The sequence below is a fragment of the Psammomys obesus genome, unplaced genomic scaffold (assembly GCF_907164565.1).
Source record: "Psammomys obesus unplaced genomic scaffold, mPsaObe1.curated_primary_1811, whole genome shotgun sequence".
Taxonomy (NCBI): domain Eukaryota; kingdom Metazoa; phylum Chordata; class Mammalia; order Rodentia; family Muridae; genus Psammomys; species Psammomys obesus.
In genome coordinates, this window is record NW_026586589.1 from 8,344,660 (window position 1) to 8,361,650 (window position 16,991).

General features: G+C 38.0%; 1 protein-coding gene across 7 annotated transcripts in view; it reads left to right on the forward strand.

The window, feature by feature from the left end:
• The window catches only part of Ncoa6 (nuclear receptor coactivator 6), a 68,840-nt gene that overhangs the window by 3,517 nt on the left and 48,332 nt on the right, over positions 1-16,991 (forward strand). For 5 of the 7 annotated variants that reach the window (XM_055602358.1, XM_055602361.1, XM_055602365.1 and 2 more), the window contains exons 2-4: positions 7,857-7,944; positions 9,360-9,429; positions 16,544-16,645. The gene's annotated coding sequence lies outside the window, so the exon portion shown is untranslated. The remainder of the gene's footprint in view (positions 1-7,856; positions 7,945-9,359; positions 9,430-16,543; positions 16,646-16,991) is intronic. The other 2 variants (XM_055602359.1, XM_055602360.1) reach the window with 2 other exon arrangements.

Consider the following 16,991-nt stretch of genomic DNA (forward strand, 5'->3'; position numbering starts at 1 on the left):
TGTGTGTGTGTGTGTGTGTGTGTGTGTGTGTGTATGTGTCTACATGCCTACCTACCCACCCATCCATTAGTGGGATCTCTTGATGGCTTGGAATTTGCCCAGTAGGGTAGGCTAGCTGTCGAGCAAGCCTCAGGATTCTGCCTGCCTCTGCCTCTCCAGCATTGAGATTACAAGCATATACTAATGTGCCTGTTTTTTGTTTGGTTTGGTTTGGTTTGGTTTGGTTTGGTTTGGTTTGGTTTGGTTTGGTTTGGTTTGGTTTCTGGGATGGAATTCAGGTTTTCATGCCTGGAAGACAAGCACTTTACAAACTGAGCTACCTTCCCAGCACAAATAGATGTTCTTTTGAGATATGGAGGATAGACTGATGAGAAAGGAAAGAAATAATAAGGGCCTAAATTAAAGTTCAGAGAGTGGACACTGAGCAGAATTAGACATTCCAGGTGTTGATAACTGATACTGTGATTGATGAAGGAGCATTTTTTAAAACTCTACTTTGGATGATGACTGCCAAAAACATTTTTTTCCAGTGAAATAAAGATAAATAGAAAATTGCCACAGATAACAAGTTAGAGGGTTTTATTGTTGTTTCTGTTTTTTACCATTCCAAGGCTGTTCAATGTATAGTTTTTGGTTAGAAAAATTAGGGTTGTCAGCCGACGTAAAAGGTAGAGTAAGATGTAGAAAATATTCCTAAGAGTGTAGGAATCACAGCTTCCTGTATTAGAGTCCACCAACTAGCTCTTAGGTCATGTCTTGTCAACCATCTGTTTTTGTAAACAATGTTTCATGGAAGCACAACCACACTCATTTACGTGGCTTCCATGGCTGTGAGTACTTCCAGTGACAGAATTGAGCAGTTGTGACAGGGAATTTTTAGCAGCTCACAAAGTTGAAAATACTCTTTTGCAAATATTCATTAAACTTGATCTACTTTTGCTGCATTGGATGTTCAACCTCTGCTTTGCCACTCAATTTCTATACCTTGGAGAATTGCTGTCTTGCCGCTGCTCTTCTGGCTGGATTCTCCTCGAACTTTGTGCACCTGCAACATGACATGGACCCCTGAATACTTTTTATTGTTCAGTGATAGCAAAGTTGACTGTTTGGAATCTGATGATGAGTTAACTGTGGTAGTTTACACAATTTATACCCAGCTGGCGCTTGTTCTGTTAGATTATATATTTTTCTATTGGATTATTTTAGAAAGTGTTCATTTACATATTCAAGCCTACATAATACATATATTTTATAAGTGTATTATAAATGTCATTTTCTAGTTTGTTATATATTTTAAAACTCTGAGAGTTGAGAATACATAATTTGATGACAAAATTTGCCTGGCATGCTCAGTGCCTTGGACTTGATCCTCAGCACTGAAAAAAAAAAAAAAAAATGGGAAGGAGTGCTGGAGAGATGGCTCAGTGGTAAGAACACTCAGTGCTTTTATACATGATCCAGGTTAATTTCCAGTACCTACTTGGGCATCAGTTGCCCTCTTATGGTCTCTGTGAGCACTGCATACATGTGGTACACATACATATGTTTAGGTAAAACACTCATATACATAAAAGTATTTAAATTAATTAATTAAAATAAACCTGTATTCCTTCCCTATCAGTGGACTTGGAAAGGGGCAGGGAGGAGATGCGGGAAGGAGGGTGGGATTGGGAGGGAATAAGGGAGCGGGATACAGCTGGAATACAAAGTTAATAAAAATGTAACTAATAATGAAAATAAGTAAATAAATGAAAAAAAGAAAATAGGAAAAAAATAAACCTGTATAAAGTTGCTAAAAGTTTGGAATCTTAATATCAATTTTATTATTCTTTTCCTCCCCCAAGATTTTTAAGTTATGGTGTACATTATCTTTTAGAATCTCAACTTTTGCCTTTAATTTTTAACTCTATGGTTCACTTTGTGTGTGGGATGAGGTGAGGTGCAATTTCATTATTTCATCCATGTATAATCACCTACCTCAATACCAAATACTGAATAACATTTGCTTTCAAATTGTAAGCTTTTTGATGGAATCTAAGGTCCTAATTTCAGCTTTCCTGTTTATTAATTGCATGGTCTGGGGGAGATTTATATAACTTTTGTACCTCCGCTTCCTCATCTTTAAAATAAAGATAATAGTACTTACTTAGTAGAGTTACTAAAAGGATTAAATTAATTCACATGATATGTGGAACAGTGCCTGGTACTTACAAAATGTTCAATAAATGTTAGCTGCTATTTATAGTCACTGTTCATGTCTCATTCCCCAGAACCTGGCACAAAGAGGGGACTCCCTCTAGTTCACTGAGTTGTTACATATATTTGTCTCTCAGTTAAGTCGGAAGGATGGGGAGCTAGGCGAGATGGTCGGAAGGTATTGCTTGGTTTTAGGACTGCCGTAACTCTCTATTGGAATGGAATTCCTCACTCTTTTTGCAAATAATTTCTGTAGCAGAGGATACAAACTGGCAAGCTGTGGTTGACTTTGACCTGCACATATATTTTGTTTGGCACATGCAATATTTTTAATGTCTTTAAAATTTTACACAAACTCCTAAATTTCTGACTTGTCTTGAAAACTTGGAGGTTCTGTCAACACTAAGCTCATATTCTTTCATAGAAAAACTCAGCAAAACTTGTAGGCCAATGTATTTTCAAGTTCTTTGTGGTCTGCAGTACTCTAGCTTAGTTTTACAGTTCTATAGACATTTGATTTTCTGAGTCTTTCTTTTTTACAATTGTTTCCTAAACTAAGAAATAGCATATGGGATAAAGTCACAATGACTAAAAATAGATATGGGGTTATGGGCAGGTTAAATTTAAAATATATTTAAAGGCTGAGTGATACTTGAACACAGTGAATAAAATGAGAATTCAGTTTATAAGATAAGGTAAAATTCAGTTCAACTCTGTGAATATTTAGGTATCTACTATCTTTGGGTCCAGTGCTATATTAGAAGTTGCCACACTGGTGATAAAGAACTTGCTGGCCAGCTTTACAAAATATTGCAAAAAAGAGGTCATTGTTACTTGTGATATGGGGCTGTTGTCTTAACAGTTCCACAAGAGAGAGGAAGCAGGAATTCATTCTTTGAACATTTTATTAGGTGCTACCATGTATGCCACAAACCGGCTAGAACTCCACACTGTATAGTGGACAGGATTTCAAGATGAATGTAGCAGAATTTGTGTGGTGACTGTAATGTATTAAGGTGCTGAAGTAGAGTCTTAAGGATGGTGCAAATCTTAATACTTGAAGATGATGCATTATTTTACAGACTGATGAAAAATTAGTGTAGTGATATGTGCTTAGGGAATAGTAAAGAGTCTAGTTTGGGACTTGTGAGACAGCTTAGTAGATAGAGGCCAGAACTTGCATTAAAGTGGGGGAGAGCTGATTTAACAAAGTTTTTCTTTCACACACACACCAACACACCAACAAATAAAAATGAGAGTTCAATTTGCCTGGAAAACAGGTTGTTAGTGTATTTGGAGGTAAGCCTTGAAATGACGATAGGATGGCAGCAATAATGACAGATAAAGCTTTAGAAGGAGTGAGCGTGCTCATACAGTGCGTGCTGTTTGCTCCACAGGTGCTGAGCATTTCACAAGTAGTGTTTTATTTGATCTTCATAATAACTTGGTGAAGAAGCTTCTTGTTTTGTAAATCTTTTTTATAGACCTAACAAGAAATATAGGTAACAATTGATAATAAATTTGCATTCAGGCAGTCTCGTTGCAAAGCCTGTCTTCCTAACTTGTGCATTGTATGGTAATGAACCATACAATGGAAGGCTTTTGGGTTGTGTTTGTTGTTTTTATGCTTTGAGTCATCTCTGTAGGCCAGGTTAGCTTTGAATTTGAGATACTCCTGCCCTCTCTTCAGAGTTCTGGGATTACAGGTTTATGGAAGACTTTGAATGGTCTATTTTTTCTTGTTTCAGGCTTGGGAATTTGACTTGATTGACTAAACAGTGGGAAGCCATCAAAAGTTTTTAGTGTCATAATGAAAATGTTAGGAAAAGAAGCCCTTTTGTGAAGTACTAGATCAACACAGGGAGAAGGGAAGCTGGTATTCCCTCCCCGCTCATTAGATTGGCTTCTTGAAGCCTGGGACAAGGGGTGCTTCTACATTCTCTCCTTCTCTGCCTTTGGCTTCAATGTCTATCTGTTGTGTAGCCTAGCATATTTATTTACTTTTAAATTTTGCATCTTTTTTCTACTTTATTCTAAAAAATATGTATGGTGGGTACCTAGGAGCTCAATAAATATTTCCTGAGATAATAAATCTCTAAGCCTAGAGCAATGGACCAACAAGGAAGAGTTCATATTGTTCTTGCAGAGGACCTGAGCTTGATTTCCAGCACCCACATCAGGCAGCTCACAACTACGTGTAAGTCTATTTCCAGGAGATCTGACAGCCCTCTGAGCTCCTCAGACATGCACACGTACTCATAAATAATAATATTTTTTAAAACATTAAAGTAATTAAAAATAATTTTGAAATATTGTTTAAAATTAATAACTGCCTAGAAGCATATATGGATGAGTACATAAAGGGAATAAAACCTTTTGGTGGAGTAATGGCAGGCATACAGTTTGATAAGCTGTAGTTTATATACAAACCAGAATACATAATTAACTTGTGAGGGATATTTTCTGTAATATTTATAATAGTACTGATCAACTAATAATACTAACTTTTGTCAATTAATTATTCTAATGATCGCCACAATTCAAGGGCACTTACACTATAAATAGCTGTCTATGTTCTGTATAGATCAGTGTCTAACTTCAGCATTCCCAGTGTGCACAAAGAGGAAACAAAAGTTCTCATTAGCCAGCTTCTTTACTAATACTGTTGAATATTTATTCCATAGGGCCCATTTACTTATATTTTTTAAAGAGCAAGCAGAGGTCTTCAGGGAAGAAATAGTGATGAATTTGTGAATCAGATTTACATTTACAAATTTAGGAATTTGTTCATTGGGTTGTCTCTTCCGTTTCTGAATTCATTTTGCTGTGTTTGTTTGCAATTGTGAGAGTCCGTTTTCTCTTTTTACTGTGTGGGTCCCGAGGATTAAACAAGTCATTGGGCTTGGCAGCAAGCGCCTTTATCTGCTGAGCATCTCACCAGCTCCTTTTCCATATTTATTTAATATTTTATGAAAGTAACTCTGTAGCCTTTCTATAAAATATACACTTGAAACATTTAAGCATTTGAAGAAATTCAAAATTCAAAAATTCAAAAGCGCCAAATGCCAGCAAAACTAGGAAGAGTTTAGGTAAACTACATTTTACTAGACTAAAAAAAAATTGAGGTTAGGTGCCATGGCACATGCCTATAATCCCTACTCAGGAGTCTGAGGCAGGAGGATTTCTATTTTCTACCCAGCCTGGCCTAGATAGTGAGAAGAGAGTAAGGTTAATCAAGTAGTTCCCACATAGTGTGTTTTCAGACACTGTTTTTTTCATTGTGAACATTAGCTAAGAGCAGTACATATCAATATTATATGAATTGACATAATAAGTAGTTATGGATGTTTCCTAAGAAATAGTGTCTTTGGGACTAGAGTGGTTGTTTCAGATGCCCAAGGGCCTGGTGTGGATCCTTAGCACCAGGAAAACAAAATATGAATTTTCAGTAGAAAAAAGTTTGTGTTGTGTGTAACTTGTCAGTATATGTGGAGATGATACATTCAGAACCATTCAGATGAAATTAAGTGTGTTGGGGTCAGAGAATATGACCACTGGACAGGTGTTGAGAGACATGCACAGTTAATGAGTATGTTTGGGCTTCAGTATCCGTGGACGAATTATTTCAGATCCTCTTGGATACCAAAACTCATAGATGCTCAAGTCCCCTGTATAAAATGCTGTCCCCTTTGCTTTAGCCTGTATGTATCCTCCTATATTTTTGGAATTATCTCCTGATATACAATACCTAATGCCATATGAATACTATGTAATTAGTTATACTGTATTGTTTAGAGAGCAGTAAAGAGAAAGCAATGAGTACAAATGCATTTTTCTACCTACTGCTTTTTATAATTTATTTTTATTTTATGTTCATTGGCGTTTTGATTTGATGTATGTCTGTTGAGAGTGTCAGAAGCCCTGAAACTGGAGTTACAGACAGGTCTGAGCTGCCATATGGGTGCTGGGAATTGAACCCCAGGTCCTCTGAGCCATATCTCAAGCCCCAGATGAGATTCATTCTCCCCTCTGTCTGTGTCTGTGTCTGTCTGTCTCTCTCTCTCTCTGATTTATGTGCTTTATGAGTACTGTGTCTACATGCACACCTGCAAAGCATAAGGGGATCAGATCCCATTAAAGATGGCTGTGAGCCACCATGTGGTGCTGGGAATTGAACTCAGGGCCTCTGGAAGAGCAGCCAGTGTGCTTAACCACTGAGCCATCCTCTACCATTTTAAGGTAGCACCTTCAGATACAGAGGGCCATCCATAGTTTCCGCGTTTCAGAAAAAGTTCATCTCGAAGGGTCCTGTGCACATGAAAGGAAGGGCAAGACAGAGCCCTTGGTAGAATGAAGCAGAAGTGCCGGAAGTCTGAAGTTATTCTAGACCACACCTGAGCTCTAGTTCAGCTGCCCAAAGTTTGGCTATGAGTCTCAGCATCTGCTTAGAGTCTTTCAGAGATCCTCTGTGGTAGGCTTCTGTCCTTTTTCCCTGTTTTCTTCTTCTTCTGATGTTCATCCGTTTGCCTTTCTGAGTGAGGATTGATCATCTTACCCAGGATTCTCCTTCTTGTGTAGCTTCTTTAGGTGTACAGATTTTAGTGTGTTTATCCTATATTATATGTCTAAATCCACTTATAAGTGAGTATGTACCATGTGTGTCTTTTTGCTTCTGGGATACCTCACTCAGCTTGATCTTTTCTAGTTCTCACCATTTGCCTGCAAATTTAATGATTTCCTTGTTTTTAATTGCTGAGTAGATGCTGTCAGAAAAACAAACAAATTAAAATGATGCATCATTAACATCAAAAGAATTTTGCTCTGACAGAGGGCTAACATCCAGAATATATAAAGAACTCAAGTTAAAAAGCAGCAAATCAAGTAATCCAATTTAAAAATGGGGTACAGAGCTAAACAGAGAATTCTCAATAGAGGAAGATAGAATGGCAGAGAAACACTTAAAGAAATTCTCATCATCCTTAGTCATCAGGGAAATGCAAATCAAAACGACCCTGAGATTTCAACTTATACCCATCAGAATGGCTAAGATCAAAGATTCAAGTGACAACACATGCTGGAGAGGATGTGGAGAAAGGGGAACTATCCTCCATTGCTGGTGGGATTGTAAACTTGTACAACCACTTTGGAAATCAATCTGGTGCTTTCTCAGACAATGAGGAATAGTACTACCGCAAGATCCAGCTATACCACTCCTAGGCATATATCCAAAATATGCTCGAGTATACAACAAGGACATTTGTTCAATGATGTTCATAGCAGCTTTATTCATAATAGCCAGAATCTGAAAACAATCCAGATGTCTCTCAACTGAGGAGTGGGTACAGAAATTGTGGTACCTTTTCACAGTGGAATACTATCCAACAATTAAAAACACGTCCTGAAACTTAAAAACCTCTTTCCTCTTCCTCCCAGGTGTGAGGGTTGCATATTGGCCCCACCACACCTAGCTATGACTTCTATTTTTTTTTTTTTTTTTGCCTCTTAGAATACCATACATTTCTTTCTAAATCATAAAATAATATCTAATTAAATTTTATTAATGGCATATTCTGTTTATGTGGTATTCAATGGATATTTCTGATTTTTTCCCATTACAAACAGCCTTACATATTGTTTATATATATTTCTTTCTTGTATAGCGTGGCTGTCCTGGAACTAACTCACTCTGTAGACCAGACTGATCTTGAACTCAGAGATCCACCTGCCTTCTGAGTGCTGGGATTAAAGGTGTGTGCCACCACTGCCCTGCTGTTGATGTGTATTTTTTAAAGTAGAGTTTTTTTCTTCAGTAAATCCCCAAATGTGTATTTCAGTTTTATTTTGAATTGAGATAATTTTTGACAAAGGTTATCACAGTTCTATACCCATTCACACTAAAGAGAAATAGTTTTCTTGTTTGTAGTCCTTGAATGTTTTAAGACCTAAAAGGAACCTGCAAATCTGTTTAACTAGGGCTCTGGTGATTTACCCTTGTATTATATAACTTTAAGGAGTCTTTGATTCATATAAATTGTGTCCTGCGCCAACTCATCCAATTTTATGGGAAGACCACAATGAGAACTCAAGACCAAGCCTCCCTGGCATGCTCAGCCCAGCTTGCTTTCCATGTCACATTGTGTGTTAATGTTAGTGGCAGTCAAAGTCAGATGAGGTGGCATACACCTGTAACCCTAGCACTTAGAAAGCTGAGGTGGGAAGATTAAGAGTTTTAGGATAGCCTGGGCTATACAGCTAGATTCTGTCTAAATAAACAGTAAATAAAGCTGTATTTTCTGATTATGTACCCTAGCTGATCTTACTATTTGAAAAATGAAGGTTAGGAAATGTTTGCATGGGCAATAGGCTTTATTTCATTTCCAGGGATGGATGGTAAAGCAGCTGTAAAAGTGAACAGTTGTGAACTTGGGACATCTGTGTTACTATGTATTTGTTTCCTTGTCAGTTTTTACAGTTGTCATTTATAAAATAACTATTATAGACTATAAAGTAGATGCTAAATTAAAATGTGTGATGTTATCAACATTTACAGTTTAAAACAGAATAACTCTGATACCAACTGTATGAGCAAGGTGGGACAAACAGTTAACCTGTGAGGCTGGCGCATGCTGAAAATCTGACAGGGATTCTACCCTGGGCATACACACTGCCTTTCTCTCCCTCCCTTCTTCTTCCTCTCCCCTTCTCTTCCTTTCCCTTCTCTTGTGTCCTCCCTTCTTTTCTCTCTTTTGAGAGACAGAGTCTCAATGTCGTTCACAAGCTAGCCAAGAATACATTATGTAGCCCAGGCTATCCTCAATATATCTGTTTTAAGTATACTGAGTATAATAGTAGGAAAAGTGCACAAACTGTAAAGATCATGAGTTATAAAATGAATTTACATGTAGATACAAGGTGTTATATAGTTGTTTTGAAAATATATTGAGCATTTTTGGTAATAATAAAGTTTATTTGCTAAAAACCACTGTTCTAAGAGGCTATGTGCTTTAAAACAAACAAACAACTCTTTCTAGAATACAAACAAATAAAGAGAGATGAATTTGGCCAGTCATCAACATTTACTTAGAATCTGTTTACTGGGTTTATTTAGTCTTTTCTTCTGATGTTTCTCTTCTTCCTCTTTTTTCTTTTCCCCTTTTGTCCAGGTCCTGGGAGAAATGGAGAGGGGTCCTATTGACTACCTTTTCTGAGAGTGGTCAGAGAGTTCCTAAACAGGTCTGTCAATTCTGTAGAATAAAAGTTTTTTGGTTTTGTTCTTGTTTTGTTTTTGGAAAGACTTAGTTTCAACTAAAACAATTTAATCAGAAATCAACTTTTAATTTTTTTTGGCAGTAATGGAAATTGACCCTAGTTCCTCATATGTGTTTTAAGCACTAAACCAGAAAGAATACCTGAGTCCATAAACTTTACTTAAATTTAAAAAAAACATTTATGATGTGTGTGTATGTATGTGGATGTGTGAGTGCCATGATGTCTGTATAGAGGTTAGAGGAGGGAGCTGGTGCTCTCCTTCCGTCATCTGATGTTCAGGGAGATTGAACTCAGCTCCTCAGGCTTGGCAGCACGCTCCTTTACCCACTACGCCATCTCACTGACTAAACTTTACTTTTTAAAAAAGCTATTTTGAGCTCAGTGTATACATTATTTCACTTTGGCAAAGCTGCATTTGGCGTGTAGGTTAACTAGATGAGGTCAATTTCTCAGTTGTCTGTGACTTTGGAAGGGAATAGAAGCATGGATAAAAATCTCCAAATTACATTATTTGACCCTTTCTGATGCTCTTAGAATTTCCAACAATAAACTGCCTTATAGATCTCAGAAGGTCTAGTGCCTGTAGCTATAATTTTTGCTACTTACTTCTCTGTGTTATCACCAAGCAGCTTCATCATTATACAGACAATACAAACTCTTGTTCAGTGAACTTGTGCACATATATGCATACATACATATGTATACACATATATGTACGAATATATGTATATATAATTGTTGTTGTTATTATTATTATTGAAGATGATCTCACAGATGTAACCAGGCTGGCCTTGAATTCACAGAGATCCACTGCCTTTGCCTCCTGAGTACTGGGATTAAAAATGTGTGCCTCCATGTCCAACTATTGTTTGTATTTGATCAGTCTTACAAGGCTTTGGACTTTGAGTCATTAGAAGAACCTTTCCCTCTTGAAGGTTATAAATATTTTTTCTGTGCTTTTATAATATTAAAATATAGAGTTTCAAACTATTGAGAATATAATGTGTGTGTCAGTGTTTGTTAATGCGTGTGTATTGCATGTGGGTGTTAGAAGGTGGCGCAAAGAACTGTTTTCTTCTAGAGGCCAGAAAGGACTTGGGATATCCTGCTCTGTCACTCTCCACCTTTCATTTGAGAAAAAGCCTCTTCGAACCTAGAACCAGACTGTCAGCAAGAGCCACAGTGATCCTCCTGTCTGCACGCCATAGTGTGGAGTTACAGTGCACACATGGCCATACCCACTTTTTATTATGGATGCTAGGAATTTGGATTCCAATTCTCATGGTTTCACAGCAACCGCTTTCACCCACTGAGCCATCTCCCCAACCCCTAGTAATACGTTAATCTGATAGGGCTGAATCCCTTTCTATAATCTGATTTTTCAGAGTTTTCCTACAAACTTTAGTGTCAGATTGTCTTATTAAATTATAAATTAGGAGCCAGGCATAGTGCACACCTGTAATCCCAATACTCTGGGAGCAGAGGCAGGTGGATCTCTGTGAGTTCAAGGCTAGCCTGGTCTACAAAGCAAGTCCAGGACAGCCAAGGCTACACAGAGAAACCTTGTCTTTTTTTATATATTTTTTTATTAATTACAGTTTATTCACTTTGTATCCCAGCTGTAGCCCACTCCCTCATCCCCTCCCAACCCCACCCTCCCTCCCTCATTTCCTCACATGCCCCTCCCCAGGTCCACTGATCAGGGAGGTCCTCTTCCCCTTCCCTCTGACCCTAGCCTAACAGGTCTCATCTGGATTGGCTGCATTGTCTTCCTCTGTGGGCTGGAGAAACCTTGTCTTGAAAACAAACAAACAAAATATTATAAGTTAGGAAGAATTGACACATATGAATCTTTACCCATGAAAATATAATTTTATCCATATCTTTAATTTTTATGTCCTTCATTAAGTGTTTTTTAAAAATTGTGTATACAAGTATTTTGTCTGCATGGATGTGTGTGTGTAAGTAAGTAAGTAAGTAAGTATGTATGTATGTATGTATATATGCTCACCATGTGTGTGCCTGGTCCCCAAAGAAGTCAGAAGAGGTCTTCAGATCTCCTGGAACTAGAAGTGTAGATGGTTGCAAGCCACCCTATGAGTGCTTGGAATTGAACCTGAGTCCTCTGCAGGAACAACAAGTACTCTTACCAGTGAGCTATCTCTCCACCTCCCTTCATAAGTATGTTTAGGTTCTCTTGACCTTTCTTTTTAGTTAATTCTCAAAAATTTTAACTTTCTTGTCACTATTAAAAAATGAGATCTTCAAAGTGAATAAAGTGTAATTAATGAAAATTAAAATTAAAAATATTTTTTTAAAATGCGATCTTTTCCCACCTGTTGATGATTAATGGGTAATACATGCTATTTTTTTCTGTATCTTAATTTTGCATTGTGCTGCTTTACTAAATTATCTGTCTTTTGTTTGGCTTTCAAGAATACCAGCTTGTTCTTTTCTTTAGTTTTACATTATTTCTGTGTTCTCTGATACATCCCTGTTCTCTTCCCATGAAACAAATTGCTGACTTGTATCTGTTGATAATGTGTGTGTTGCTTTACATATGCAAGTACTTTGCCACTGAGTTACATGCTAAACCTCACTTTTGTGTTGAGAAAATTCTGTAAGGTTGAGAAAGCATTGTGTTGTTTTTGTCTTTGGAAGTTTAGAAGTCAAGAATGAATGGTTGAGTCATCCAGATGAGGTGTCATTCAAGCCAGCTATGCTAGAGGCCGGGCAACAGGATCAAGACTTGAAAGCCAGTCTGAGTTATGCATTGCTAGCCCAGTCTGGCCTAGGCTGGCATGGTGACACACCCCTTCAATCCCAGCACTCAGGAGGCAGAGGCAGGTGGATCTGTTCATTTGAGGCCAGGCTGTGGTGTAAATAATGGTTCTTGGCCAGCCAGGGCTACATAGTGAGACACTGTCTCTAAATAATTTAATAGCCATCCTAACAGTGTCTTTCTCCCCACCCCCACAGCAAAAAGGAGGGCTAGGGAAATAGCTTAGTGGCAAAATAAAATGCATGTATAAAGCTCTGGGCTCAATGCCCAGCATTGTGTAATGTCAGTATAGATGATCACATAACATTTTCCCTCCGTTTCCTGATTCTGAGTTTGCTCCAGTAACAAATTTCACTTGATCATGATGCATTATTAAAGTGCTGCCAAAGTCTATTTAAAATTTGACTTAGAGGGGGCTGGAGAGATGGATCAGTGGTTAAGAGCATTATCCGTTCTTCCCAAGGACTGGGGTTCAATTCCCAGCACCCACATGGCAGCTCACAACTGTCTGTAACCCTAATTCCAAGGGATCTGACATCTTCACACTAATGTACATTAAAAAATAAAAAAGATTGACTTAGAATCTCACACATTGGTGTAAGACCAAGCAATATATATTTAAAAATTTGATCTGTAGCTTTCTGCCTACATATTGTGTTGGCTTAAGTATTTATGTTTACTTCATGAAATGAATTGAGGGGTTAGCAAGATTGCTCATTAGAAAAGGCACTTCCTTCCAAGTCTGATTATCTACATTCAGCCAGTGGAGCCTATGTAGAAGTGGAAGGAGAGAACAGACTCTGAAGTTGTCCTCTGCCCTCCATGTGAGTGCTGTGGCATGAGTGTGCCCATATACATAAAATAATAAATCTAGTTTTCCAGAGAATGGAAAGATTTTCCTGTGTACATGAGTCCTCTGAAACAACCTAACAACCTAACAACCTGTTATACTTCTGTACTCTTTAAAGAACTGTGTTGTCTTTCAGTAAGTTTGTATATGATGCTTAGTGGTGAAGGGGACCTTGCAGGTGGTCATGGCAGGGAACAAACTGTCAAGAGGTGAGAATGAAAAATTGGTTCAGATTGACTTCATCATCCTGGATCAAGACTTTGGGGAGTCAGGTGCCGAGTGGTTTATTCCAATTTAAAAACAGTATTATCTAAAAACAAACAAACAAACAAAAAAAAAAAACAAACCTTGCCTGTCGTAATATAATGCCTGGTTGCCAAGGAAACATAATTACACCAAAACTCAACTTAGGTATATGTCATTTTTTCGAAGAAGATGGGTTCTAGAGATAGGCTACCTGTGCTGGTTTAAAGACTAGGGAAGGGTCTGGTCCATCTTTGTCATACAGATAGCGTAGAGATCATTTGGGCTATTATCCACCTCTGGTCCTAGTTGTGGTAATATAGATATATTGAGGTCATTTAGACTACTGGGTAGGTATCTCTGTCCTGGTTGTGGGGGCTTGGGGAGCCCCTACCTGGAGGTCATTTAGATTATTAGCCATCTCCGGTCCTAGTTGTAGGAGCTTGAAGTAGCCTGGCCCAACAGATAAAGCTGATCACTGGCTTAGTCACTTTCAATTCCCAGCTTTCTGTATGGAAGAACAGCTTTCACATCTTTCCCACTGGAAAGACAATCCTGTGTGCTTAGCATTCCTGGTCTTCTGGAGATCTTTGGGCACAAGCACCTTCATGCTATGCTTCCCACATAAAAATATTTATACTGTAGCTTGGTGTGGTGGCACACGCCTTTAATCCCAGTACTCAGGAGGTAGAGGCAGGTGGATCTCTGAATTCAAGGCCAGCCTGGTCTACATAGTGAGTTCCAAGGTAGACAAGGCTACACAGAGAAACCTGTCTCAAAACAAAACAAAAATTTATATTATGATGAACAAAATTTTAGCCAAAGCTGAGTGCTCTCTCCCTTCTTAAGTGCTGGAGATTTCCAGCTTGCACCACTGGGCCCGGTTCTTTCTTAGTTTATTGAATGAGGGTCTTGATATATTTATAGCCCAGAATGGCCTTTAGTTATACCCTTGTTTCTGCCTCCTGAGGGCCAGGTGCAGTCCCGTTCCCATCGATATCTGTTCTTTTTCTATGTTCTAACCGAGTTCTGTTTAACTGATGTATTCACTTTACTCCCTTTTAGTTCATTAGCTCATTCTAATGACTTTTCTTTCTAACTTTGAGTCAGCTATTTAAGTCATATTTTTATTTCCCCCATCCTTCATGTAGATATTTTGTGACTATGATTTTCTCCCTCATTAATTTGCCTGTATTCTTGGGTTCCTATATGTTTGTAGAAATTTTACGTTTCTGCTTGGTTTTTTTTTTTTTTTCTTAACCTTAGTCCATAGGTTTTGCTGTTCCTGTAAGGTAGACGTCTTCCATTTGTTGGTTTTATTCTGAGTTGATCACTTTAGTGATTGATACTGCAGTATTGGGGTATTCTAGTGTTGCGCTAGATATATTGGGGTTACCTTATGGCCTAACTTTAAAAGTACCTTTTTCTTGAATTAAAAAGGCAATTAAACAGTAGGGGTTTTGTTGTTGTTACTTATTAAGTGCTAGTACATATCCATCAAAAATTTCAAGATTATAAAATCAATATTGAGTTGGCAAGATGGTTTCTGAGAGTAGGGACACTTGGCCACCAGGCCTGAAGACCTAAGTTCTATTCCCAGGATGGTAGAAGAGAAAAGCTGATTCTCACAAATTGTCTTCTCATTCCTGCACACTGTGACACATGTATGCATGTGTACACACTAAATGTTTCAGAGATTTTAATCGGTATTGGCAATAACAAAATTGTCACACCCGAGTTAAAGGTGTTATAGTCTGATACTATCTTTTTAAGATAGGAATATTTTTCTGAAGCATGCCAAAGTAATTTTCCATGTATCATTTGTATGTTTGCTATAAAGAATGCTTTAGAACTTAAATAAAAGTTTAATTAAACCTACAAGATATTGTGAATAAAATGGGGAAAAACATTTATACTCTATGGAGCTTAAAAGCAAATTTGAATACAGAGAACAGGACAGGAGCCTACCACAGAGGGCCTCTGAAAGACTCTACTGATCAAGGTATCGAAGCAGAGGCTGAGACTTATAGCCAAACTTTGGGCAGAGTGCATGGAATTTTATGAAAGAAGGGGAGATAGAAAGACCTGGACGGGACAGGAGCTCCAAAAGGAGACCAACAGAGCCAAAAAAAACCAAAAACAAAAAACAAAACAAACAAACAAACAAAAACTGGGCCTTGGGGCCCTGCAAAGACTGATACCTCAACCAAGGACCATGCATGGAGATAACCTAGAACCCCTGCACAGATGTAGCCCATGGCAGCTCAGTCTTCAAGTGGGTTCTCTAGTAAGGGGAGCAGGGTCTGTTTCTGGCATGAACTCAGTGACAGGCTCTCTGATCACCTCCCTTGGGGGATGGGAGGTACAGCCTTGCCAGGCCACAGAGGAAGACAATACAGCCGGTCCTGATGATATCTGATAGGCTAGAGTCAGATAGTAGGGGAAGAGGACCTCCCCTGTCAGTGGACTATGGGAGGGGTATAGGGAGAGAAGAGGGAGGGAGGGAAAGTGGGATTAGGAGGAGATGTGGGAGGGGACCACAGCCTGAATACAAAATGAATAAATTGTAGTAAGTAATAAATTAAAATATTTTAAAAATTTGAAATTCTGTTAGTATTGTATTTAATGTGAATAGAAAATATTTTGTAGGGCTGGACAGATGCTCAGCTGTTAAGAGCTGGCAGCTGTTTTAGAGGACCTGGGTTGGTTCCCAGCACTGATATGATGGCTCACAACCATCTGTAACTCTAGTTCCAAGGGCTCCAACAACTTTTCTGGCTTCCATAGGCACCAAGCATACATGTGATACACATATATACATGCAGGCAAACCACCCATACACAGAAATAAACAAATTTTTAAAAACTTGTAAAAGGAAAAGTAGTTGTCTCTAAATATCTATAGGCAGTTTCCCTATTTAATTTGGCAGGGTTAGGAATGAAAGGCTGAAGAGCGCTGGTAAGCCAGAGTTTCCAGTTCTGTGGTTCTTACATGAAGCTGGTATGGGTTCCTGAGTTTTGCTTCTACATTCTACATAAGTGATGGGTCATGTTTTAAGATTTCTAATGAAAACTCTGATTTAAAAGTCTTTAGAGTTTCCATGACTTTATACCTTACAGTATTTGTATTTTTAATCTAATTTCTTTATAATACTGTAGTTTTACTATCTCTCTCACTTTTTTTTTCCTTCTTTTTTTTAAAAGAATTCTGATTTGGCTGCTACTTTGATATACAAACCCTAAGGATGCCACCTTGTTTGTACTTAGAGGATGACCTGAATAAATGATAAAAATTAAGACATTTCGGTAAGTGAAACTTTATGTAAGAGGTTGTTTTTTTTTTTTAAGTCTGTCTTTTTTTGGTTTTTCTTTTATTTTAAATTTCATTGTTTTTATATGTACTGTGTACTATAAAGATAGGTTATATTTTGGAGGGCTTTTTCTATTCACCCACTCTGGCTCTCAAATAAATTACACAGAGACTTACTAGATTTAGATTCAATAAATGGCAGATCTCCATTTATCCTAATCTTCTATGCTAGTCATGCTATTTCCCAGCCATGTGCTCTGAGCTACTTTCCATATTGGTCCTGCCTGGGCTGTTTCTGCTCAGTCAGATCAGCCATGTCCTTTCTGTTTCTCCTTTTTCTTT